Below are 26,918 nucleotides of genomic sequence, written 5' to 3'. Positions count from 1 at the left end.
CGGGATTTATACTGTAGGGATGGTCATTTATTGAAACTCAAATGTAAATATTCATATATATTTAATAATATATTTTTGACTTTCATGAGCTGTAAGGTCTAATCATCAAAATTAAAACAAAAATTTCTAATCTAATCTAATAAAACATTACATGTTTTACTTTACATGTAATGAATCTAGAAAATATGAAAGTTTCACTTTTTGAAATGTTACCAAAAAAAAAGCACTTTTTCACGATATTCAATTTTTTTGAGATGAATGTCTACCATCTGAATGTCTCAACAGAAATCGAGACTCATCAGACCAGGCAACATTTTTCCAGTCTTCAACCATCCAATTTTGGTGAGCTCGTGCAAATTCTAGCCTCTTTTTCCTATTTGTAGTGGAGATGAGTGGTACCCGGTGGGGTCTTCTGCTGTTGTAGCCCATCCGCCTCAAGGTTGTGCGTGTTGTGGCTTCACAAATGCTTTGCTGCATACCTCGGTTGTAACGAGTGGTTATTTCAGTCAAAGTTGCTCTTCTATCAGCTTGAATCAGTCGGCCCATTCTCCTCTGACCTCTAGCATCAACAAGGCATTTTCGCCCACAGGACTGCCGCATACTGGATGTTTTTCCCTTTTCACACCATTCTTTGTAAACCCTAGAAATGGTTGTGCGTGAAAATCCCAGTAACTGAGCAGATTGTGAAATACTCAGATCGGCCTGTCTGGCACCAACAACCATGCCACGCTCAAAATTGCTTAAATCACCTTTCTTTCCCATTCTGACATTCAGTTTGGAGTTCAGGAGTTGTCTTGACCAGGACCACACCCCTAAATGCATTGAAGCAACTGCCATGTGATTGGTTGATTAGATAATTGCATTAATGAGAAATTGAACAGGTGTTCCTAATAATCCTTTAGGTGAGTGTATATATATATATATATATATATATATTGGAAATATACTGATAAATTCACCCTTAGCAATTTCTCCAGATGTGTTTAATTGCAAAACAAATATTTTGTGAATGCCACAGTCCTCAAAAATGTTTATAGTACTAAACATGAATGTTTTTTTTCATGCTTGAGGTAAAAGACACCTTTAAATTTTTTGTAACATTGTTGTAAACAACAAATGCAGCTAATTAAAACCAATCATGATATAAGTAGTACAAATAAATCTTTCCTGAGCTTTCCTAGAGCTTTCCTGTAGCTCAAACAGTAGAGCATGGCGCTAGCAACGCCAAGGTCATGGGTTCGATTCCCAGGGAAAGCAAGAGCTGATAAAATGTAAATGCAATGTCGCTTGACAAAAAAAGTCGCTTTGGATAAAAGCGTCTGCTAAATGCATAAATGTAAATCAAATTATCATTATATTCCCACTGTTATGGAAATGATATTATTCAAACTGAGGTAAACTAATTCGTGATAGCAAGCAACACAAAAGCTGTAGGTCCTGCCAAACGTTTGGCTGAACAGAAACTAACTATCCGGAGAGAGTGGGTGGTCTCTACAGATTCACAGCTCACCGTTAGTGCATGGTACACAATATTGCTCAAAACAATAAAATAATATTAACAAGAAGCATTGTGTTGTGTTCTTAAAAAATGTAATCCATCTGACAACGTGTCTTGTATTAGACATTGATTTGATTCTTGTACATTGAAAAAAAGTCAGTGTTACAGCCATATTAATTGCATCTTCAATCTTGCAATTATGTTTGAATAATAATGCTTGTATCAGTGCCAGTGTGGCATCATAAAACATTATGTGGCATCATAAAACATTAGCCAAGCTCAATCTTCACATACTGACAGGATCGGTTACCAGGAAAAGGATGGCTTCTCATCAAAAATGAAAAAAAAGTTTCATCATCAACAATCCAGTATAACACTTCATCTGTATTCAGAATAGCACGCATCAAAGATCGATTATATTCATTACAACACTTAGCACATTAAGTGTCATGCTCCTTCTTATATATATATATATATATATATATATATATATATATATATACACACACACTCTCACACACACACACACACACACACACACACACACACACATAAACGACAGGATCTGCAGTTTCAAGGGTTTAATTTAAAGATTTGTGTCATAAGATACAATAAATTTCGAAAGCCAACGAATTTGCAACAGCTGAATATAACATTTGACAAATAAACATGTCTGTTTTTGAGGGGCACGTAATTTATTGAAGCCATGACATAAACTTCATTCCATAAAAGAAGTATTATTAGCTATGCAAAAAGTCTTACAGGGTTTCATTATACCTAACAATCAAACATAGTTCACCCCTTATGCATGTTATCACGTCCGTCAAAAACTTAAGCTGGCTGTCAGTTGCAATATTAGAACTAAAAACATCACTTCACTACTTGCCGGGTAAGAAATAAATATTTTTTTCCTTACGATCCATTTGTTTTCAAACCCACATCATTTGAGTTTCCCAATATTGATGTCTGTCAAATAATAACATGCACAATACACAATAGTATTTACGAGAAGCCTGCACTACAAGATGTTTTGACTACGTCACCTCTTTCAGAGAAGGAGGAGATAATGGTGGCTTGAGCGGCTTCAACATGCTGTCTGTCAAAGACGATAACATACATATACATAACATGTTTTTCACTTGCTGAATTTGACAGGTGATTTTTTTACTTCCCTAAACTCCCCAGTTGTTTTAAAGGTTAAGGTAATTATCCAAGTTTATTACAATGTTCTTTCATTTTCCAGTAAAATTAGATAAATGTGCTACTTTTCATAACCCGTTTGCAGATTTTGTATGTGTGTGTGTGCTCTTGCAGGATTTTTTTCAGAAAATATTATTACAGGGCTGAAATATTATTACTTATGCTGATTTAATAATATGTAAACTGAACCAATAAGTGATGATAATGAGTTCTTTAATTGTTTGTACCTGATAACTCTGAAGCTGCTACCTCAGCCGATTCTGGCTCATAACCTTGGGTGTGTATCATTGACAAACTGCAGCTGTTCAACAAGTCCTCAGATGACAGATAATTTAAAACGTCACAGCCAGACAACCAAGGCCTGCTGCCCTCTCTAGCCTTCACAACTATAGCCTCCAGTTCCCTTTACACAGCTGTTTGCCAGGACTTTATCCCAGGCATGAGAAAACTACACAAATATGCTCAGCCCATCTCAGGCCCTCCGCTACAACACAACTGAGCACAATAATACAGTTATGGTGTGGTCGTACATTATCTCACAGCACTGTTCTGCTTTATGGTGGGATTAATTCAAGGTGCTGCTTCTGTAACGAGTGTACGGACTCACTGAGGTGAGAAATGAAAGACATTGACCGGTGACGCTGTGGCTCAGCGGGATAAATCCGCTGGAATGGTTGGGTCAGCTCGTAATGCTTGGGGTCAGCTCGTAATGCTTGACTGAGAACCAGCCATGAATTTAGCCTTTTTATTGCTGCCTAAGAGAGGGATGACTTTGGCTGATATGACGACAGCATTTTCTAAAGTGGAATTGCAGATGAAACTCTCTGTCTGTAATTCATTTTGTAGGGGTATGTTTACATGACTTTGGAGGGCAGGGTTTTGGACAGAGTGAGGGTTTGGTTGAAGTTAGCAAAATAGCAGAAGTTAGCAAAATGCTAACACCATAACATCACCATTAAGCGGTTTTGACCAATTCAGTCCCCTCTAATCTAATCTAATCTAATATAATATAATATAATATAATATAATATAATATAATATAATATAATATAATATAATATAATATAATATAATATAATATAAATATATAAACTATTTATTATTTAAAATTATATAATTATATTATATTATATTATATTAGATTAGATTAGATTATATGTGAAGGGGGCCCTGCGTAAGGTTGGCAAATTGGCACCCAACCTTTTTTTATATTATAATATAATATTAAATAATTCATATATAATTAATACTGCATATAATATAATATAATATAATATAATATAATATAATATAATATAATATAATATAATATAATATAAATATATAAACTATTTATTATTTAAAATTATATAATTATATTATATTATATTAGATTAGATTAGATTATATGTGAAGGGGGCCCTGCGTAAGGTTGGCAAATTGGCACCCAACCTTTTTTTATATTATAATATAATATTAAATAATTCATATATAATTAATACTGCATATAATATAATATAATATAATAATGGTACAATTTTAAATGAATTATTTTGTATTATATTAAAACAATATATTGCAATATAATGTATAATATAATATAATATAATATAATTTAATTTATTAATAACCTAATAGACACATTAAAAACACATTTGCCATTTTGATGCAGTTTCAATGCGGAATAAAATGGCTTTAGGTGAGTTAACCATAAAACTGCTTAATAATATAATATAAAATAATAATGTTATATTATATTATAATATAATAATACAATGCATAAACACTTTTATAAACCCTGTGTTATGATGTCAGACTGAGATGCATGACATGAATATGAATATGTATCAATATAACATTAGTGTATTTGCAATCGTCATAATCGTACATTTAAAATTGTACTCTGAAGACAAGGGACACTCTTATTTCTCATTTTCATATGACGACTAAAAACCTCTTCCAGAACATTTATCACAGTTGCGCAGTTCTTGCATCACGCGCAGGATTATGAGGTGCAGAGACCTTGAATGAGGATGAAGATTGTGCTGTGGTGTGTGTGTATGATTCAAAGCAGTGGAAACAGCGCACGTCTGACCTGCGGCTCTTCCCAGACTCTGCCGCACCATCCGCCTCCTCTCGCCCAAAGAGCAGTCTCTCGTCCTAATTAAATTGTTTTCATTAAATTAACGAGCATCACAAGCCAGACTCTGGCTGACCAACTTCAACCTTTGTTCAACTCATAATAAATCACTCAAACGATTGCATTCTGGGTTGCCGATAGGACAGATATAATCATGGTTCATAATGTCATGTTTGATTGTGTGAAATCATTACATATAATGATTCTGTGCAGACGACTGTTTGGGATGTGAAGTGCTGACAGTGATTCAGTTAATCTCATGTTGTGTCCACTGTAAGACTTTTTCATGCAGCTGCTCGAGTGTTGCTACACTGCTCTGGTTTTTAGCTGGATACATATTTACAAAAGAGTCCATCTTAAAGACAGTCTGGTCTCCACATATGACTCATGTTACTCCGTCAGTGTGAAAAAAAGAAGTGCTTAATTGTACTGAATGTGCACTTGTAGTGTAAAAGTTTAAATCGTAAGTATTTTTAAAAACTGTACTCGCATACAACATAATATTAATACAAATAAAAAGCCACTTAATATAAAATAGTTTCACTGTTTCTTAACACACTTGAGTACATTTTTAAAACGTGCTTTGTAATAGTGTCAAATTTACTATATTTTCATAAGTCATTGTTTTAATAATCTTTTGTTGTGCTTTAAAGCAGCACACTTGTTTTGATGTGTTGACTGAACATACTAAAGTACATATATTAGTACTTGATTATAATTTGAACTGTAGTGTGTTATTCAGTATTATATTTCAAGTTAATATATTAATGTCACAAATCTCATCATTATTTATATATTTAAATACATACGTTTCAATAGTAATGACATTAAATAATATTTTAGTTAGCAAAATAATTCTAGACTGTATATTCAGCAGTGCACTTTAACCATATTTCAAAGACAATAGTAGTAATTATTCAATTTAAATGTAATAATAATTGCATATAAAATATATAAGCCTATAATACATGTAAATTGAATTTAAGTTATTTTTGAATTTTTCACATTTTGCCTAACAACACTTTTCAGCTGTGACTTATTCACAATATAGACCCTAGTGCTCTTGTACCATATTGCTTACTTAAAGCATATCATTTTTGTAACAAGCAGTCTTATTTTGAACTTATTTTTTTCACAATGGATGTCTATGGAAATCAAATTGCTTAAAGAAAACACCAGGATGAATGATTTGACATATCATTCATTCAGTTATGCACTTGAGTTTAATACAGTGCATAGACTTTAAATTAATGACCGTATGTATGAGTAATAGTAATAGTAATAGTGATGCTTGCCTTGGCAAACACCAGCAATTATGTACCGAGAATGACAGGCAGTGGTGAATGTGCATTGTTCACTGAATATAAGTCGGTACCCTTTTTGAATGAGCAATATGCTTAGTATAAAGATAAGCTTAGATTTTGGACTGAATTCTGATGCAAACCAATTATTTGCTCATTAACTACTCAACATACCAGTAACATCAACGTGCACAGTCACATCTTGAGTATTTTCCTCACTAATCTAAAAAAGGCTTTTAGTCTTCCTAGCACATTGTTTAGTGATACTACTCATGTTTTGCGAAAATGATTTTTTCTGTATTTTTGTCATGATTTCCAGTAAAATATTTAAAAAGGGCTTTTTTTCACCAGTTCTTACAGACAGAATAAGTCAAGTACTCCCAGTGCACAGTTGTCATGCTATCACTGACTGATTATTGCAGTCTACGTTCTGACACAAATTGCCGTCTGATGAATTAGCAGACATGACACCATAACCAATCACAAACTGAAAAAAATTGGTTGGCATATTTGTGTTAAGTTGTTACTTTTGTCATAGATGTCGCTTTACACTTACTGTGTTAGAAGAAAGGGAAACGCAATCATTGTGTCCCGTCTAAACATCCTTAAAACATGATACATTTACAGAGGAGTCTAGAAGAATAAAACTAGTTTTAAGAAAATACTTCTTAAATACAGTATGTTCTAACAAAAAATCCTCTTTCACTATGCTTAAAAAATAAAAGTATTAAACAAAAAGGTATTAAGACTCTGTAAACAGATCTTAAAGGGTTAGTTCACCCTCAAAGCATCCTAGGTGTATATGAATTTCTTATTTCAGACGAATCCAATCGGAGTTATATTAAAAATTGTCGTGGCTCCTCCAAGCCTTATAATGGGGTAATCGGGTGTTTTTTGCCAACAGTTCAGAAGACGTGAAATAAAGTGCATCCTGCGTCATCCACCAGAACGACTTCCACTTATGACAGTTGCTTTAAATGCTAATGAGCTCTGCTGACCCCGCCCCTCTCTTTTGTGGGGTGATGAGCAGTACTGTTTACTTTAGCCGCAAAACTGACAAACTAGTACATTATTAGGAAAGGCAATTTGCAAAGATTCATAAAAAACCCTTATACTCACTTCTTCTGCAGGTGAGGCTGGATCACGAATGATTCGCGTGAACATAGACGCATTTAGGCAGATTGGGATCGGTGCATTCACTTCAAAATGAAAGTAACATTAATCCTCTGTGTCTTCAGCGGCTCAGATGTCAGGAGTAAATGATGACTGCTATATTCATTATTACATCCAACAACAAAACACCTCAATCGCTTAATCGGAGACATTCTTGTTTTCCCCTGCACCGGAGGCGGACAGGTCTCAGCTCACTCAGGACGGGTCTAAGGTAAGACGGCCTTGTCACTCAACTATCGTGGGAGCGGTCTGTACAGAACTACATCATTCTGACAGGAACCTCAGAACAGCCTGATTTGAGAAAGGGGATTTAAAAAAAAAAAACACTAGGTGGATTTTTATCATTATAGGATGGATGTGTACACACACTTCCAGAACACATTTATGTTCAAACAACTTGAAAATTGAATTTTGCATCCGATGACCCCTTTAAGATAACTCTGATTGGATTCGTCTGAAAGAAGAAAGTCAAACGCAGGAAGAATGAGAAGAATCTAAACTGTAAGTCCCAAAGACACAGAGAAGCTTACTATCCAGATCCTGCAGAACACCATATATTACAGGAACAGAAAGTTCTGCTGTAAAGAACAAGCCGTCTGAGACAGTGAACACGTAATAGACAGACAGGACACCACACACGCAGAACACTCCGGTCTTCACCAAGGGCGACTACATAGACACCGTGTTGTCATCTGTAGCTGTTTGCCTGTTACTGCTGGTCAGTGTTTAAGAGTATTCATTATGACTGTCAAATGATTACAAACTTTAATTGAATTAATTACATGATATGCAGATTATTTAACAGAATTATTTGCAATTAGTCACATATATCAAATTTGTTGGGAAAAGCCCCCAAGTTACTGCAATTTAATAACATTAAATTAGTATGTCTGATTAAATATTTGCTATTTAAAAGTGCCATTTATGTCTGGAGTGACGTCTGGATAAATCTAGTGTGTGTAGCATATATATATATATATATATATATATATATATATATATATATGCTACACACACACTTGTACACACATACATACACACACAAATATACAGGTATAGATATATACAGGTATAGTTAACTAAAACCATAAAATAAACTTTAAAATAAAATAAAATAAAATATAAAAAACATGTTTCAGCTACTTGCCAAAGCAACATTTCTTATTTTCATTTGGTTTAAAGGGACAGTTCACCCAAAAATGAAAATTATGTTATTAATTACTCACCTTCATATCTTTCCAAACCCGTAAGACTTTTGTTCATCTTCGGAACACAATTTAGGATATGTTTGATGAAATCCGAGAGCTTTCTGACCCTGCATAGACAGCAACACAACTAAAATGTTCCCAGGCCCAGAAGCTTAGCTATGAAATTGGTGAAATAATCCATGTGACATCAGTGGCTCAACCGTAATTTTACAAACCTACGAAAATACTTTTTGTGTGCAAAGAAAACTAAAATAATGACTTTATTCAACAATTCTTCTCCTCCTCATCCCGTCGGCCGCGGCATGCCGCCATTGTGGAGAGTATCACGAAGCATGCACATGCTTTCCTCTGCATATAAACGATGCATGTGCATGCTGCTGCTTACGTAGAACATGTGTTGTTTACATGCAGAGGAAAGCACGCGTATGCGTCGTGATACACATACATAGATAGTTTATTGGGTGAACTTTCCCTTTATCTTGATGACTTGATGTACTTAAAAATGAAATGAAAATGACTAAAAATTATATGAACATAATAAATACATGCATTCAAAAACAAACAAACAAACCAGACAAAAACAAACACAACAAAATTAACAAAAATTTTACTAGAATTAAACAGAAAAAAGATAAGATAAAAATTCTAAATGAATTCAAAATTATAAAAACTATAAGAATACATTATAAAAATGATAAAAAACTTCCAGTTTTATATATTGTTACTTTTGATAAGAAACAAAGTCTCATCTGTCAAATTATGTCCTTTTTTCAGGAAATTCAAGCAATAAATGCTGTTTTGACGCTCTTTGATGTGGCGTGAAAGATCCCTGTATAAACACATCAGTTCAAACGGTGGTGCAGAGAGTGTGCAATCATTCCTTTCTCTTTACTACTAGTTCTAACGTGAAATAAACATGAATGAACATCTCATGCCTCGTGTAATCACCCAATCAGTGTTTCAACCACAGGAAAAAAAAATTAAAAATGTCACAAAGCATTTCATTAACCTCAGGCAAGTCATCAGTGTCCACAGTCATCAGTGTTTATTATATTTAAAAATGAATAGTAATTAAATTTAAGTTTGGGCTCTGTTGTTAATTGTAACCTTATAGTAATGCAAAAGGGCTCCCTATAGTTTAGAGCATACGCTGAAGTAGATTTCTTTTATTAAAGAAAGAGCAATTGGTAAAGTAAACCACTGTTATGTTTATTTTTATCCCCCCTGCTGTACCGAAACCCTACCAAACCATGATGTCCGTTACATCCCTACTATATACTAGTTAATATTATAGTAGATAATAGTTAATAATATAGTAAAAAAAAAACATACATAATTATCAATTTAATGTGAAAAACAGACATAATACACTTTCAGTTTGCAAAAGAAAACATGCATCATATGACATATTCAACATTTAATTTCGACATGAAATTGCTAAAAATATTAGTGGTAAGGGATGTCCCTTGCATTCATGTTCAAATGTACACCCATATCAGAAGCAGATCTTGTCTTTGGGCATTTCATTACTGATGGTTGAACATTTCCACTGGAATGCCATCTGATTGAGCTCAGTGAGATGAACATGAGTGTTTCCCGCACATCCCGACGGCTTCAGACCGCTCGGTTTGTCACTTAATGAGGGTTTTTGTGGCTCTTGGGCTGATCCGGACCACAAACAAATGCGAGGGTGGAAACTATTCAAAGACTCTTGAGCAACTGCTCACATCACATATACTAAATCATCTCTCAGATTTGTAGATTACAACTGAAATGTCACAAATAATGAAATTAAATCAGCGTATGACTTATACTGAAACAAATCCGTAACACTGTTGTACAACAAACATCTTCAAAAATCACCCTGGGTGGACTCTTTAAACATGTTTCACAGGTTTGTTTTAGCCTCAGAGCTTTATCCTCGGGGCAAAGCTGCTCTTCCTCATTAATTACGAATCATATCTTTTGGTTTATTGTCACCCCTATGGCTCTTCATTTAAGCAGCTGTTTTTACAGAGGGTAATAAATCTTCACTGCACCATGACAAGCAGGCGCACAACCACACCCTCTTTTCAGAGCTACATGTCAGTTTCACACTGGCTTCCTCTTGTCATGGATGGATGTCCTTCATGCAGATTTGGCCACATCTGAGGTACCAATTCTGAGTATGACCTAATGCTGGTTTATTCTGGTTTGGTGCTGATCTAATTACTATTGGAATATGGTTTTACCAACAGCAAGGTCATGGATTTGATTCCCAGGTAACATGTGTACACAAAAATGCTTTGGATAAAGAGTTTCCCAAATGTAAATTTTGACTTGAAGCTGATTAAATCAATAAATATTCGGTTATCATTTACTCACCCTTATGTCATGGCAAATTGACTGTTTTCTTCTTCTTCTGTGAAACACAAATAACATATTTTGAAGAATATTTCATCTGCTTTTGTCGGTAGAATAAAAGCCAATGGGGGTCCAAAAAACGTAAGCTCATTGGTTCTTGTTCAACAAGTGACTCTATTGCATCAGAATACTTAGATTTTTACCACTGATTAAACCAATGGACTACTCCTTTATGTATTTATTTTATTTATTTTTTTGGAGCTTTTAACCCCATTGACTATTAATGTATGGACAAAAACAGCTGGAAGATTTTTTTTTAAAGTTCTTCTTCTGTGTTCTGCAGCAAACAGAAATTCATATAGGTTTGGAACAATATGAGGATGAGCAGCCAATGTCAGAATTTAGATTTATGGGTGAACTAAACCTAGTCGGGATGCCAGCATGCAAAGCACAACATTTGATGGTGTTTTCAGCAGGTGTAATAAATGTCAAGATGTTCAATGAATAATGGTTTGTTCTTCATGTAAACCTATTATATGGCTTCTGAAGACTTGTAATAGTGCATGCCTTATTTGACTTTTATAGTACTTTTTGTCCTTTATGCCACTCCACAACATCTGGTCACCATCTAAGGGAAAGAGCAGCCTGGACATTCTGCTAAAAATCCATTTTTGTGATCTACAGATTTAGAGTCTTACAGGTGCTTGAGTCAATGAGGGCAAGTATGATGACAGGGTTTTCATTTTTTAGTGAACTATTAACTGTGAACTTTGTGAGAACACTCATTTCTTGATGGAGTTTGAAACAGAACACTGTCACTACAGTGAGGGCTTCCAAACTAATGAGCTATATCCTGAAAGAAAGAAGCATTTCTCCTCATAAAGAAGGGAATTCCACAATGATATTGTACTTTTTTCTGTCTATATTGACCTCTCTAACATATTCCCTATGGGACAGGTTTTAAATAATGTTCTCCTGACAATAAAAGCCATGATCCATTGTAGCACTGAGCATCACTAGTGTCTTATCGAGTGTAATTCATAACGCTAAACTGTGAAGCGAGACCAAATGGGAACGAGTGTCCATGATGATAAATTACACTAGCTGTTTTATAGTTTCTCTCAGATTTATCATTGGTTGGCTGCTTACTGGGCAGATGCTATTTTCGCCATAATTATTTATTCTAAATTATGAAACAAGTTACTTTAAATACATTAGTTAAGAATAACTGGGCTGCAGACAGAACCATGAAATATAGATGAAGGGGGAGATATTACTTTTCCAGTGAGCCTGTGTTGATCTTTTTATATCTAAAAAAATTAATAATAATAATTTGTGGTGTGACTTTTTCTCTAATTCAAAAAAACACTTTAAATACATCTGAGGTAGTCTGCTCACATTACATGTAGGCTATATCTCTAGTCGAACCGAACATAAATAATTATGCAATTTCATTCCATCTTATTGCTCCTAAGAAATTTTGAGAGAAACATTTACAGTATAAGTGAAACAAAGTCTAATGTTCCTCTAGTTTGTCTTGCTCCATCAAAAACATGGTAATCGGTTATGTAGATATCTTAGGTGGTGGGTAAGGTGTTAAAACACCAATCCTTCGTATTACATGTCTCAAACACATATGAACATTAACACTCAACAAAAACGTTCTGAAAAGAGCAAAAACAACCCAACAGCTTTAACAACTGAAACCAGAGAGATCAGACAAGCTATAAAGCACAAATATTGTTAACGCATTTTCAAATGTTCCCCTATAAATCTGAGCTCAATGTCACACTGTACTGTACGCTGGTTCAAATCTAATGCCTTGACGACACAGCATTTGTCCTTGAGAATGTCCCTTCCTTGTGATCCCCAGTCCTCTGCAGGAGAATCCCAAGAGAGCGAGAAAAATCCTTGCCAGAGAGAAAGAGAATGAGAGCTGCCCAGCATCTAAGGAAGTTCCCTTTTCATTCCAGTGTGTCGAATTGACACTTCTAGCATCCAATATAAGCACTATCTCAAGCCTCTAACAGAAACACAACACATTTACAACAACCACTGTGACAGCAAGCACCAAACCAGATCTATTTGAGAGCATTTAATGGAAAACAATTGGTAAATTGTTATACGTGTCCACAATGGAATCTCAATTTCTAAAGAGTATGCTGATGTATTCATGGGAACAGTATTGATTATCATGTTTTGTCTAAAGTGTTCAACACAAGGTGGAAATCAACGACAAAGTGCGTTGAATGAAAGCGGACAGCAGGTATCGGGTTTCCCCTCTCTTTGCTGTACCGCAGAGCTCTTTTAATGCACTCCATTGTCTGTGGTCTCTCCCTGTGATCCGCTCTAACGGCAGCTGTACCAGCGAGCCGCAGCATATTGTCTTGCCACTGTTTGGCGATGGGGAGGAGGGTGTCGTTCCCATTCCCCCTCCGGGGGAAACGTGGCAGCTGTCAGCGGGACCGACCTCTGGAAACTCTCCAGGAAGCGACCGGCACCCATGCACGGACGGAGTAAACACCCACCCATCCTCCAAGAGCTTGCGGCTCACTTTGCCCTTGTGCACCGTTCCGGGACCAGCTCCCTGTGAATGGTCCCTGACTCCAACCTCTGTGAGGTGTGATAGAAAGCTGACCAGAGATCAGCAAGTAATGCAAGCTGAACTAAACTAACCAATATAAGCCGACTGGGACAAACGCTTTGAGCTCGGGACACTGCAGCAATTCCCAGTCAGTTAAACATCACTTTAGAGACCAGTTTTCTTCAGCCTCAACACAAACAAGAGTTATCCAAGACTGACAAGCGTATGAATCACACTGCAGTACTCTAGTAATCAGCGAGGCCACTCTCGAACGGGCTTCCCTCTCCGCTGCAAGATTAAGTCATAAGCATCTAGTGCCCTGAACAATGTTTCCAGCATCCAGCACGGCATATCCCACCTTCCCATATCCGGATCCCCCCTCCCAATTTTACAGCACCTTTGAGAAAAAAAACATGTTGAAAGACTACACACCTGACTGCAGTGATCTGCTCGGTCCTAATCCTCAATGAGCGTCTGGGCCATACACTAGCGAGGCACTTAGGGGTTAACTTTTCAGTGGCGTGCAAACGTCTCCTGCTCACGCTCTTCCATCAGCCCGAGAAACTGCAGTCATCCACCCTCTCCACTCGTTACTGCAGCACTACACACACACATACTCCAGTGAACACACACATACACCCCTCCCCTCCTTCTGTGCGCTCTCTCCACCACTTTCTCTCTCCCATAGAGAAATCCCCCCTTCCAAATACACACAAACCAATTCCCTCTCTCTCCATTTTTCCTTCCCCCACCCTTCCCATTCCATCCTCTTCCAAAGCTGCCTGATTGGAGATGCTGCTCACACAGCTCTGCATACATCCCTGTTTCTTTTTTTTCTCGTGTTTACGTCTCTCGCACTGTGGGGTAATCAGCACGGTCAATATGAAACACTTCCTCTGCCGTCCCCATCAAACTCTGTGACCTCAAAATACCCTGTTGTTTTTGCTGAAATGCAGCCTGTGTGATGGTAAAATTCAATATTGAAAACAATACACTTCAGCTCTGTGGACAGAAGAGGGAATATGGAGCGGTTGACTGAATTTTTAAAGTGAGGGGCTGCAGAGGTTCTGCTGCTCGCAATATGTTGGAGCATAGAGAATGAAAGACAGAGGAAAACCTTAAAGAGATGGCAGGAGTATAGTGGTTGACTGATATGCAAGGGATAATGTACAGTCATTATGGTTAAATAAACTGTACATTATTATACTTAATACAAGCTATGCAGAAAATCGGTTGTCTGGGACAGCGGCCAGCTTTATACAGGTTAGTATCATTATACAAACATATCTGACTAAAGAATGCCATGATTGACCAATCAGAACCAAGCATTCCAGGGAGCTGTGTATTAAATTGACCAATTAGAGATCAACCGATATATCGGCTATACCAATTAATCGGCAACGATAGTTGTTCTAGTTTAGAATTTAGTTGATTTTTCTTTCTAGACATATTGTCTCTCTCCTTTTCATCATTTATATTTTTTATTTATTATAAAATTAAAATAAAAACATCTTCAGTGAGTCTGTAGTGAAGAGGCATGGCTATTTTTATTTAATTTCATTTGATAAGTGCAAATAATTCTCATAGTTAACTTATTAAAGTTCATTTTCTGCACTATTTTACATTAACTGAAACGTTTTTAAATCATACTACTGCTGATTTGAAAAAACAAAAACAAAAAAATATCACAACTGCAGTTATCAGCTAGATTTTCCAAATTGCAGTTATCTGTATATTAAAACTGACACTAGGTAAAAATGAGCATTTCTGTTTAAGCCACAGTACATACATTGTGCTAATCGATGTTTGTACTTATTAAGAAATTATTGTTTTAAAACTGTAAGTGGGTTCAAAAAGAAAACAATTACAATTGGAAACATGATTAAAATATAAACATACTCTACTGTGAAAACTGGCTAATAGGTGGCTTATGATGCAGTATGATTGTTTGTCATTTGGTCAGATATTAAATGGACCAGCTGGTCCACCAGATGGTGGAGATGTGGTTGAGCTGGTAGAACATTTGATCAAGCTGGTTAGAACTGGTACATAATCTTCAACCACCATCCACCATGTTTCAAACCTAATACGTCTACCTTAAGGTAGAATGACCTGTGTTTTCAAGCAGAACCTATGCATGACAAAAATAGTCTGGGTCAATCAGGTCCACACTTGATGGTTAACACCTAATCCAGCTTTGACCAGCAACAACCCAACGCCAGTTCCAAAAACAGCAACCGTATTAAGTTGCTTTTAGCTTGATTGTACTGCAGTCAAATACTGCATTTTTCACTAGTAAAGCTAGTGAAATTAAATTCTTAATGATGCACTCAACCTGTAATTCAACATAAGGATCATGTATCATTTCTTCCTGCATCTTGCTGCATCAAACTGTTTCGTGAACCTCAAATCAATGCAAAAGCTTTTTTTTTTCTTCTGCAGCTAATGGAAGCACTGAAGTGCTCAAACACCCATCATTATTTGGGACCGAAAATAAAACGATAGCCGTGAGGTAAATGTAATGAGTGAAAGATGTACTTAGACGATTCCAGCGTTTAACCGGTGTTTCCCAGTATTCAGTGAATGATGTGAGAGTTAATGCACACCAGAGTAACACAGCAGCAGTGGGATCGCGCTCATACGGCGTATTCACGGTTTGATATGCCTGTACTCTGTGTTGGTCCACTGTGATTTCAGTCTCGGGCCCCCCGGAGACAGACAGTTGGAGACTCACAAGGCTTTTATTACGTGTCACAAAAAATTACCCATCTCCCTTAAGTGTGGCTGCCTCCTTCAGAGCTGATGAAAATGAAATCAATAACGCCTCAATCACTCTAAGCAGGAGAGAAAGGGATGGCCTTTTCCATTCCAACACCTTGTCCTCAATGAGAGCTGGATCGTTCGGCCCTTACAGACTGTCAATATTTGCCGCAAACACTAGCTACATGCTTAATACGAGATTGCTCACATTAATGGGGAGAAATGGATTCTATTGGATGAAAAATCTTGGAATGGTTTCAAAAATAAATCAGTGTGAAAAAAGAAGCAAAGACACTTAGATGTTCTCAAGAGTATCTAAACATGGGTGGTGAAAACTGCCACACTGAAGTGTCTCAAAATTGAAATTCTACTTCAGAATATGCAGAGGTAAGTTAGCAATTGAGCAGTATATGTTATTTTTGCCTCAAACTACTTTGAATGGCGCAAGCTACAGAGATCAGCAAGCAGATGTAAGTGATTTCAGTAAGATGCTTTTTAGTAGGAACTAGCCCTTCAGTGACCACAGAGTATTGACTAATTCTGGATCTATTACACTCACTGGTGACCTCAGCTTGGACCCTGAGTGACTTCTGTCCTGAGGCGTAGCTCTGAGACCGGATGGAGCTCCTTCTGTTTACTCACAATAACAAAAGATCAGCCTTGACAGAAACAGAGTGAAAACCTGTTATCTTTAACACTATTATTTATTCATATCATGATTTGGTCAGGCTTTCCCAAATGGAGGTTGGTGAGGAAACTGCAGGGGCTTCATGAGTTGATAAAAAGCTAATAATTAAATCAAATGTTTAAATTAATGTTGTAAAATTAACAATTAAATGTGGCCCCACAATTAATCAAAATCGCTTAGTGCAATGATCAAATTCAAGGCATTTCTGTGGATAAACAGTTGCCAAAATACAAGCTAAAGGAATTGAATGTTTACAATTAAAACATAAATATTAATATTGTAATATAATTTTCAAATGTTATTATTATTATTATAATTTTTTACAGAACATTTTTAATATATATTCATTATTCATTATTAATACAGTTATAACAACCAGCCTTAGAAACATACAGGCCCATGGTTAAATAAAATAAAAATAAAATAAAATAAAAGACTGAAAATTATAATTTATATAATATTATATTTTATCTGTTTAATTACATATCATGTGACAATTAACCAACATCAGAGAACCAAGAACGTGCAATTGTGTGCCTAATTTTTTGACTTAAATTTAAAATCTCAGGACTAATTCAAGTATTTATTTTTATCTAAAGGCATGCTGGTCCTAGACTTCTGGGAGCCCTAAGCAAATCTTTGTCAGTGGGGGCCTGCGTTCATAAAACCCCCAACCCTATTATCTGTTCTTTCAGAGCCGTTTCACTGTCAACAAACAACAGTAAGTTGAAACAGTCAGTAATGCAATAAAAAGCAGAAAATTACAAACAGAAAAAATACAATAGCACAAAAGACACAAATGAAATAAACAATTTAACCTAACCTAAAAATTATAACATAAGCATATATTTATAATAGCCTGCTGTATAGAAACTGAATAAAGTAATCAAATGTAAAAAAAAAAAAAAAAAAAAACTTGTATGAATAACACATTGATTTATTAACGTAAAGTTTCAGTGAAGAGCAGAGAATGATTCTCTTGTTTTCTTTTGTTGTTTAACATTAAATGAGCAGCTGCTGTCACCTTAAGACTGAATGCACAGATTTATTATTCTGACAAGCATTCGATTACTTTCCCAACTGTTTATTTTTGAAACTTTGTATTTGTCGAAGCGCATACCCGAAAACTTGTCCTTGTTTTGCTCCATCTTGGATCGTGTGCACAGAAAACTTCCTGGGAAATAGTGTCTTCTTTGCAACTCAATATGCTTTTAACTCCTTTTTTTTTTCCTCAAGCATGTCCTGTCACATTCAATGATTTGGCTGAAATCCAAAATCAAAAACAAAACTAAAATTTTATTAATCGCACAGTCCTATTCATCAAATAATATTTAAGGGCATATGCAATTTGCATACTTTGCATATAGAGAGGACCTGTATTGTCTAAGGGGACTGGCTAACAAACAAATTTGGAAACCAAAATAAAACACTGCACAGTTAGATGTTCAACATCACCCTCCCTGGCTCCTGAAAGCTGACGTTAAAGGATTCATGATGAATGTCCTTCATATTTAAGCAGATACAATCACTGGAATGGTTTAAATGTAAAATAAGCAAGGAGAATTTTCTGCTCTAGATGTTTTTGTTCAAACCAGGAGGCAATTAAATACATTTAATGAGAGTCGTAGTTACAGATCTCTAATCTAATAGATTTTAATAGCGCCACTGTATTTGCAGTTTAATGCGGCCATAGCCAGAGGCCCGTGTGACTCATAACCTACTAAAACTGCTGTGAATCAAAAAATATTACATAAGCATTCTGCTATATCACTAGTAAGAATCAGAAACTCAACGGTAGTAACCTAAAAACAACCCTCCCTCATCTTGCTTAGTAAAATGTTTTCGTAAGTGTTTCCCCAGTCACTCTTGTCTGTGTCTGCCCTCTTCGGTGTGGTGTAGTGTTTCAGCTCTGGAGCTGGTGTGAGTGCTGAAGGAATACCTCCAGATACTGCATCCTGCAAACAGCTTGTAGCGGGAGTGGGGAGGGGTGGCTCTGGCACGGGCAGGACGTTCTTGGCCGCTATAAAGCAGGCCCTCTCACTGGGCTTGTCTTGTTTATAATAAACAGACTGAGATATTATGCTAACTGACGTGCATTTTAAAGATGATGAGTGTCATTTCAGTGTTATTAGCTATTATACTATAATAGCTTATAAGCCAGTGTTATAAGCCACTATACTCCTTACAGTACAGATTTATATGAGACAACTATAAACATTTGACCAGAATATAACTCAAACTATTTTTTTTTTTTAAAAGAAAAATTATTTACCAAGGGTGCATTAAATAGATCAAAAGCGATAGTAAAGACATTTATAATGTTACAAAGTTTTGTTCTATTTTAAATAAATGCTGTTCTTTTGGACTTTCTATACATCAAAGAATCCTGGAAAAATATAAATTCCCACAGAAATAATATGCTATAAGTAAACTATTAAATTAACTCTTTTCAACATTGATTATAATAATACATGTTTCTTGTGCAGCAAATCAGCATATTAGAATGATTTCTAAAGGATCATGTGGCAATGAAGACTGGAGTAATGATGCTGAAATTCAGCTTTACATCACATAAATAAATTAAAATTATAAAACAATAAAATAGAATACAGTTACATTAAATTTGTAATAATATTTTATAATATTAAAATTTTTACTGCATTTTTGATTAAATGAATGCAGCCTTGGTGAGAATAAGAGACTTCTTACAAAACATTAACATATTTTACCAAACTCAAATGTTTGAATGGAAGTGTACATATTCTGTGTTGCATTAAAGTAAAAAAAAAAAAAAAAAAAATTACGTATTTGAATAGGTTTGAGTGTAATTACATTTATTTCCTCACAAAATGTGCGAGTTTTCATTTCAGAATAAAATAAAAAGCAAGCCATATCTTTTCCTCCATGCTTTTTGACCACATGAAGGCAAAACGCAGCTTGATTGTCTTTTACATGGTAAAAATATCTTAAACCAGAAAACAGCTACAATGAATGTTCCAAAAGCCAGCAACTGCCTTGGTTTAGATAAATCGTAAACCAAGGCCAATTTTAAATATAGCCATGTTAACTGTCTACCTTTCAGCTTTCCATTTATGTCCTAAAAAGTGCATCAAAGAGCACCAAAAAGTCTCTTGAACTTAGAAACTTGAGCTGGCATCCACAAGACCTCAGAGAGACCTCAAATGACCAGCACTGAATATCCCAGTGGCATGAGAGTGTAAGTAGGGAGTAATCAATAGCTTTTATGACGGGGATTGAGACAGCACTCAAATAGAGCCTATAATAATCCGGGTTGAGTGCTGCACATTTGCTACATTTGAAACGCACTAGGTGCGATGACATCACACCTGATATCTGTACAATAGATTTGGCATTGTTTTAAAACATCATTGTTAATCCATACTTCATTATGAGTGACCTCACAGGCACAGTGTAGTGTGTAAACCCATATCATTTCAAAATCAATAGTATCAAGCAAGTCAATAAAAATGTAACATTTAGTTTTACTGGTCTTGATCAACACACGCACGCGCGCGCACGCACGCACGCACACACACACACACACACACACACACACACAAACAATCTTTTGTACATTATTAGTCTTTTTCAACCCCTCTCATAGAGTTTCCAGGCAACTATCAATTAGGGAAATTACTCATATGAATTGTTGGGGGTGGGCTTTTGAAAGAACACATTTCGTAACACATAAAGGATATCCCATAAATCACAGTCCTCCCCTGCAGCTCTTGAATTATCACACTCCAACACACCCATCATGGCGCCGTCTGGCTGAACAAATCTCCATCGCAAAACTGCATTGTTTTATCATGACAAGGGTCGGATTTCCATTTCTGAAAAAAATCTCACGTTTAAGTGAAGCTGTGAGGCTGAGAGATTTTGCTCTGAACAATCTAATCTCAAACTCCAGTATGTGTTCAGTAAACAAAACTTCAGTACCTGTATCAGATGTGTTGTATTGCTTTTGTATTGGTCTTGTTCGCATAAATGGGTGGAGGAAGATAAATATAAAGAGTAGAGCAGTACATAATTCACAACTTTTTTTACACAAAGGACTGCCATTGTCCAACATTCAAATGCCCAAGCTTATAGGCTATTAATGTAATGTTATGCAATTATTGCAAATCTGCTTGTTTTCAAACTTTTTATTAACAGAAACTGAGAAAAACTGAGAGTACTGATATATTAAATTAACCACAATCCATTTTTTTGATTCAGGAACTGCATGTTCATCAATAAAAACTATAGTTATTAAAGGGGACCTATTACGCAAAAATCACTTTTATAAGGTGTTTGAGCACAGTTGTGTAGCTGCAGTGTGTGAAAACAACCAGCCTATAATGTTAAATATCCACCAACTAATTTTTTTTATAAAACCTAAATTAAACGCTAACGGGATTAAACGCTAACATCCCCTAAATGTTTAGGAATCAATACCAATGCTTTGTGCGTGAATGTCAGCTCCAGACAAAGTAAGTATCACGTGTTTGTTTTCCAAATTGCCTTTCTGAAAGAGCTTCTTGGCACTCTGTAATGCTAATTGCTAAAGCTACCACTGTCTCTGCCTGTTTTCATTGATGCTGCCTTTAAGTGCTACCAGAATGATCGTGAATAGGAATATGGTAGTTAAAAGTTGCATATGAAAGCAATGTGAGTCGATCGCTTGAAGTTGTCGAGCTCATGATCAGAAGTTGGATCAGAAGTTTGTGATAGCATGAGACCAGCCATGTTGTTATTTTTATCCCGCCGTGCTCCCCGTTTGTGTAATTCATAAACTCGAATTTATGATGCACAGTATAATCAGATGACAGACTTTGAATCAGAATATGTTTTCTGTAAAGTTAACAGGCTTGTACTAATAGTTGAATGCTTATTTGCAAAGGCTAGCACTGCTAATGCTGGAGCTTGAGCTCTTGAAGCTCTGCCCTCTTCTCCGGAAGCAACAGATCATTTGCATTTAAAGCAACATACTCAAAATCAGCGCGTTTTGGCTCATACCCTAAAAGTGCCAATTTTAACAAGCTATAAAAATGTATCTGTATCTGAGTATTCTGAGCTAAATCTTCACATATAGTGATGGGAGAAACAAAGCTTTTCAAAGCTTCGAATCAACTGAACCAATTGCTTCGCAAAATTATTCATTTTTTTCGAAGTGCTCGAAACACCACACGCCCGTGACGCCTGCTGGTCAAAAGTGTGTAAATGCAACAAAAACTCAGACTAAAACATGCATAAAAACAGCTTTTAAAGCCCATTGCAAATGTTTTATTGAACATATACTACATTAAATGCAATAAAAATAATAAAATACCATTAAATATGAAGTGTCTGTATGATATGTGGTTTATAAAATATTTGCAAGGCTTGCTTTGTTTGTTTTATGGACAGCGTCTATATAGAGGCCAGTAAGAGACCTACTTCTCATTCTTTTAATTACTCAAATGTCTTGTTAAAAATGTATACAAATTTATGAAACTGATCTGAGATCAGGTAAAAACTATAGTTGCTGGTTTAATGTTTCGGGGGCGATCTCAATGAACTCTCATGATTCACGAGTTTACAGAGATCGCCTCTCATTTACTTTGAATGGAGTGACGTCAAGCATTGGCGAATTAAATTGTGGATCTGTCGCGTCGCTTCACTGGCGTTCCTCGCAGCAAAGTTGAAAACTTTTCAACATTTCAAGCGCCAATGCAGGCGTCAGCCAATCAAATCGCCTTATGCAAATACCCTAGTGCAGATGCTCGCCAATCCCATTCATGCAACACCAGAAAAGTAATGTGATTGGCTGTTGTCACCATGTCAGTTGCGTCAGCACCAAGCTTCAGTCACGCCCTCTGTCAAGTGTTGACTCCGACGCCCCCGTGTGTGTGTGTGGAGTTAGACGTTTATTGAGGCCCCCTAGTGGGAATTAACTTATAGTTTAATCTTTAATAAAAAACATTTATGAAAATTGATAATCCAATAGCTTCAAATACTGTGAAATTTGGGAAACGTAAAACTCAGAACAATACTGTATTCCTTCCTACAAGGTTGCACAAAATGAAGTAAAACATTTTACACTGTCACTGTTCTGATAAGGGTGGTGGGGAAAAACAACACTAAATGCAAATAGAAAAAATTTGAAATTTTTAAGTGTGTAGTAAGAAAAGCGAAATGTAAATAGACTTCCAAAATTATATATTGTAGACATCACAAGCCATGAGTCCATTCAAATCCTACAGATTTTGACACAAAGTCATAAATCTTTGTATCCACGTTGGCTCGCCACTAATGCAAAACCATTTCTATATAAAAAGAAGCATTCAGTTTAGTAACAGCCACATTGCTGTATGAGAAATAGACACATTACAGGTTCTCTAAGGGAAAAGGAGAAGACATTTAGAGGTTGTTGAAGTGCAGCTCCTTAGCTCAATGTCTCTGGGACAGTCCCAATCCCCATAATAACCATGACTACTATCTCCAGATGCAGAAAAAGTCAGAGATAAACTGGTTTAATCTCTCTCTCTCGCCGCATGATTTCCTTCTCTCCATATACACACACACATTTTCTTCGCCTTTCAACAGCGCTTTTCAGACTCCCGCTATTTCTTGAAATTAGTGCTAATGTGAGAGCACATTAAAAGATTTGCTCGTCCATGACTAGCTCATCCCCTGAGAAACTACGCAAATCTTTCATTTCATTACTTCATTTCTACCTCCTCACTCTTTCGAACCGATCCTAAACAATTCTGGCCAGCCACACACATATGAAAAATTGTACTATTCTGACACAGCCGAATCCAGAACCAAATTACACCTACGCTGTCTTGTTAGTACTTCCTGTTGGATACACAGACAGCCAGGAGGTTCCAGGAAGCATCATTTGGCGTTGACCTTCTAGGAGAAATCCAAAAGATGACTATTGCAAATAAAAACACACAGACCCAAACAAAAACGCTCTGAGGCAGACGCTCGGAGCCCCTTGATAATATTACGGTTGTTAGCCCTCCCAAACCATGAAAAAAACAAACCTAATGTGGCAGATCTGAGACAATCACTTTAAAGAGAATTGCCTCTCCTCTTGAAGGAGGCAATTGGATCTCCTACTTGTTTGTTTCCCAAGAGGACAAAATGGCAAACAGGAAGACAAAGCAGCCCCTGATGGTTGTGAATCTCTGGTTAATTGTTTTATTCGTGTCCAGGCTGAAAGCACTAAGCTCTTCTGTCCACTATGTTGATTAAATTCCAGGAATGAGAACAAATAAAATATGAGAAGACAAAATTACATGCCGCTTCCTTTGTTGTGTAAAGTGCAAAATTGTTCTTAAAAGCGAGATTCAAAACACTCTTACAAGGAACAAAGCAGAGAAATCTTGCTATAAATGTATATGTGTATCTGTATAAAGAAAATGTGCTCTTCTCCATGAGTATTTCGCAGTGTTGAGGAGTATCTAGTTACAGAATTACGTAATTTAATTACAAAATAAAAGTAATCGTAATTAGTTACAGTTACTAAGAAAAAATGTGTAATTAAATTACAGTTACTTATGAAAATGTTAAAGATTACAAAGGGGGTTACATCTGATTTTTTTCACACACACTCCCACATACAGGTTTAATTGATTTCTGCAGTGAATGCTCTAAAATATGAAACACCAATGTTTCAGAAGTTTATACTGTAACATCCGATAACTCTTATATTTCCTATAATATTGGTTTATGTATATGCTTTATGTTTTTTAAGATTAACAGTTTTTTTTTTCTAAGGCAATGTTAGTTTCCAGTGTTTCCTGTCATAGCTATGCAAAGATTTGATTTCAAAAACAGTATCATAGCTATTAAACTATATCTTGTTATGATTTTAATTCTGTATTTAACCTCAGAATGATTTTAAAGTAAGTCTGATTTTGTGGTGGCTGTGCTTCAAAGGGGACATCAGATGCCCATTTTCCACAAGTTGGTATGATTCTTTAGGGTCTTCTCGAAATGGTCTCGAAGTGGTCGTGAGAAACAACACCCTTTTTACCTTGTCAAAAACAGCTCTGTTCACAGCAACTTGTTTCGCTGCATATCTCTTTACATGCTAATGAGCTCTGCTTACCCCTCCCTTCTCTTCTATAGAAGAGCAAATAATCATAAAAATTATAAAGTGTGAGACTTACTTCTTCTTGAGGTGCAGCAGGATCATGAACAATGGGTACTGCTCCATCCTTGAGTTTGAACTTTTTAACAAAACCTGCCTTGAATTGTCCCTCATTCAGTCTGGAGCAAAATGATTTGCGCAGCCAGACATAAACAAAATTAGTGAAAGTGAAGTGACGTGTGGCCAAGTATGGTGACCCATACTTGGAATTTGTGCTCTGCATTTAACCCATCCAAGTGCACACACACTGTGAACACACACACACACACACTGTGAACACACACCCGGAGCAGTGGGCAGCCATATTGCTGCGGCACCTGGGGAGCAGTTGGGGGTTCGGTTCTTGCTCAAGGGTCTCACCTCAGTCATAGTATTGAAGGTGGAAGAGATCGCTGGTTATTCACTCTAAAATCAAAATGGCTTGATAATTGAGACTGTTTAGGTTTTTGGGGGATTAAAAAAGGTATTTTTATCATATTAAAATGTGTATCATTGTAGGGTGGTTGTGTCCACACACTGCCAAGACACATTTATATGCAAATTAAGATATTTGGCATCCAATGTCGGCTTTAAAATTAAAATATTATAATCTTAATTCAAGTGATGAAGGATTTCAAAAGTCTGACAGTAATCAGTGTTGAGTACTACTGTAAGGTTAACCCTGTCTGCTTTACATGTTTGAAAGTGATTAACAGTTGAAAACATTAGGAATTTAGAAAAGTAATCAAAAAGTACTCAGTTACATTACTTTAATAAAGTAATTGAAAAGTTACACTGCTTATTACATTTTAAGTAGGGTAACTTGTTATCTGTAACCTATTATATTTCCAAAATAACCTTCCCAACACTGGTATTTGGTTAACTAAAGATACAAAATCAGCTCAATTCTACAGCAGGGGTGTGTGGTCCTGTTCCTGGAGGACCAACGTCCTACAGAGTTAAGCTCCAATCTGTCCCAACACACCTGTCTGAAAGGACCTCCTTGTGAGCAGCACGCTGACATATAATGCTGTTGTGCTTCGGGTGTCCTGATTTCAATTCCCGGCTCGCAGATCTTTCCCAATCCCATCCCCCTGTCTCTCTCCCACTTAACTTCCTGCCTGAGTACTGTCCTATCATAATAAAGGCAAAAATGGCAAAAAGGTACACCTTTGTTCCTTTTTAGCTCTTAATAATGCATATTTGAAAGAGTGCTGACCTCATGACATTTTTTTTTTTTTTTTCTGAGAGTGTACCTATCAGAGTTGGGGGTAATGCGAGTTATGTGTTACCTGTAAAATAACGCATTACATTTTCATTTACAAGAAATATTTCAAAATTTTTCAAAAAAGTAACGCCAGTTACTTTGTTTTCCCATTTATTGACTGACAAGTCTCCTGTGTCCATGTTGGGCGACTGCGGAAGTACAGAGGTGTTGTGTGCGCCGTGTGAACATGTTGTTACTGTAGTTCTAGACTAAATGTAAATGTGCATTAATTCATCCCACTTGCAAAAAAAAAACAAAAAAACAAAAAAAACATAGTATTCATCAAAAGGAATTAAAACAGTGAAATGCAAACTCAGAATATGATGCAAACCTGCAATAATTAAATATGTTAAATTACACAAATGTATCTGATCCCATTTTATTAACCAATGTCTTTGCTGCTGACCTTTTGATGATGCAGTTCAACCATACTAATAAGCAAAAAATGATTTTAGATAAACTAACAATTGTGTTTCATTGTTTTTTTATTGCCAAAGATTGTTGAACCTTCTTCTCCTGCATTCTACTGTACAGACGTGAATGTACTTTTCCTTCAGCCTGAGGTTTATTCAATACACTTTTTAGTGTGAAAGGGCTTTTACATTTGCTATAAATAGAACGTCTTATATTAAAAACAAACTATCAAGCCCTG

General features: G+C 36.1%; 1 protein-coding gene across 1 annotated transcript in view; it reads right to left on the bottom strand.

Moving 5' to 3' along the window:
• The window catches only part of LOC306860233 (synaptotagmin-2-like), a 40,141-nt gene extending 26,035 nt beyond the window's left edge, over window positions 1-14,106 (bottom strand). The window contains exon 1 of the mRNA XM_079401824.1: window positions 13,859-14,106. The gene's annotated coding sequence lies outside the window, so the exon portion shown is untranslated. The remainder of the gene's footprint in view (window positions 1-13,858) is intronic.
• Between the last annotated feature and the right edge of the window lie 12,812 nt (window positions 14,107-26,918).

This window comes from Barbus barbus (assembly GCF_936440315.1).
Source record: "Barbus barbus genome assembly, chromosome: 41".
Taxonomy (NCBI): Eukaryota; Metazoa; Chordata; class Actinopteri; order Cypriniformes; family Cyprinidae; genus Barbus; species Barbus barbus.
The sequence above is the reverse complement of the archived record's forward strand: the minus strand, read 5'-3'. Positions and strand labels throughout refer to the sequence as shown.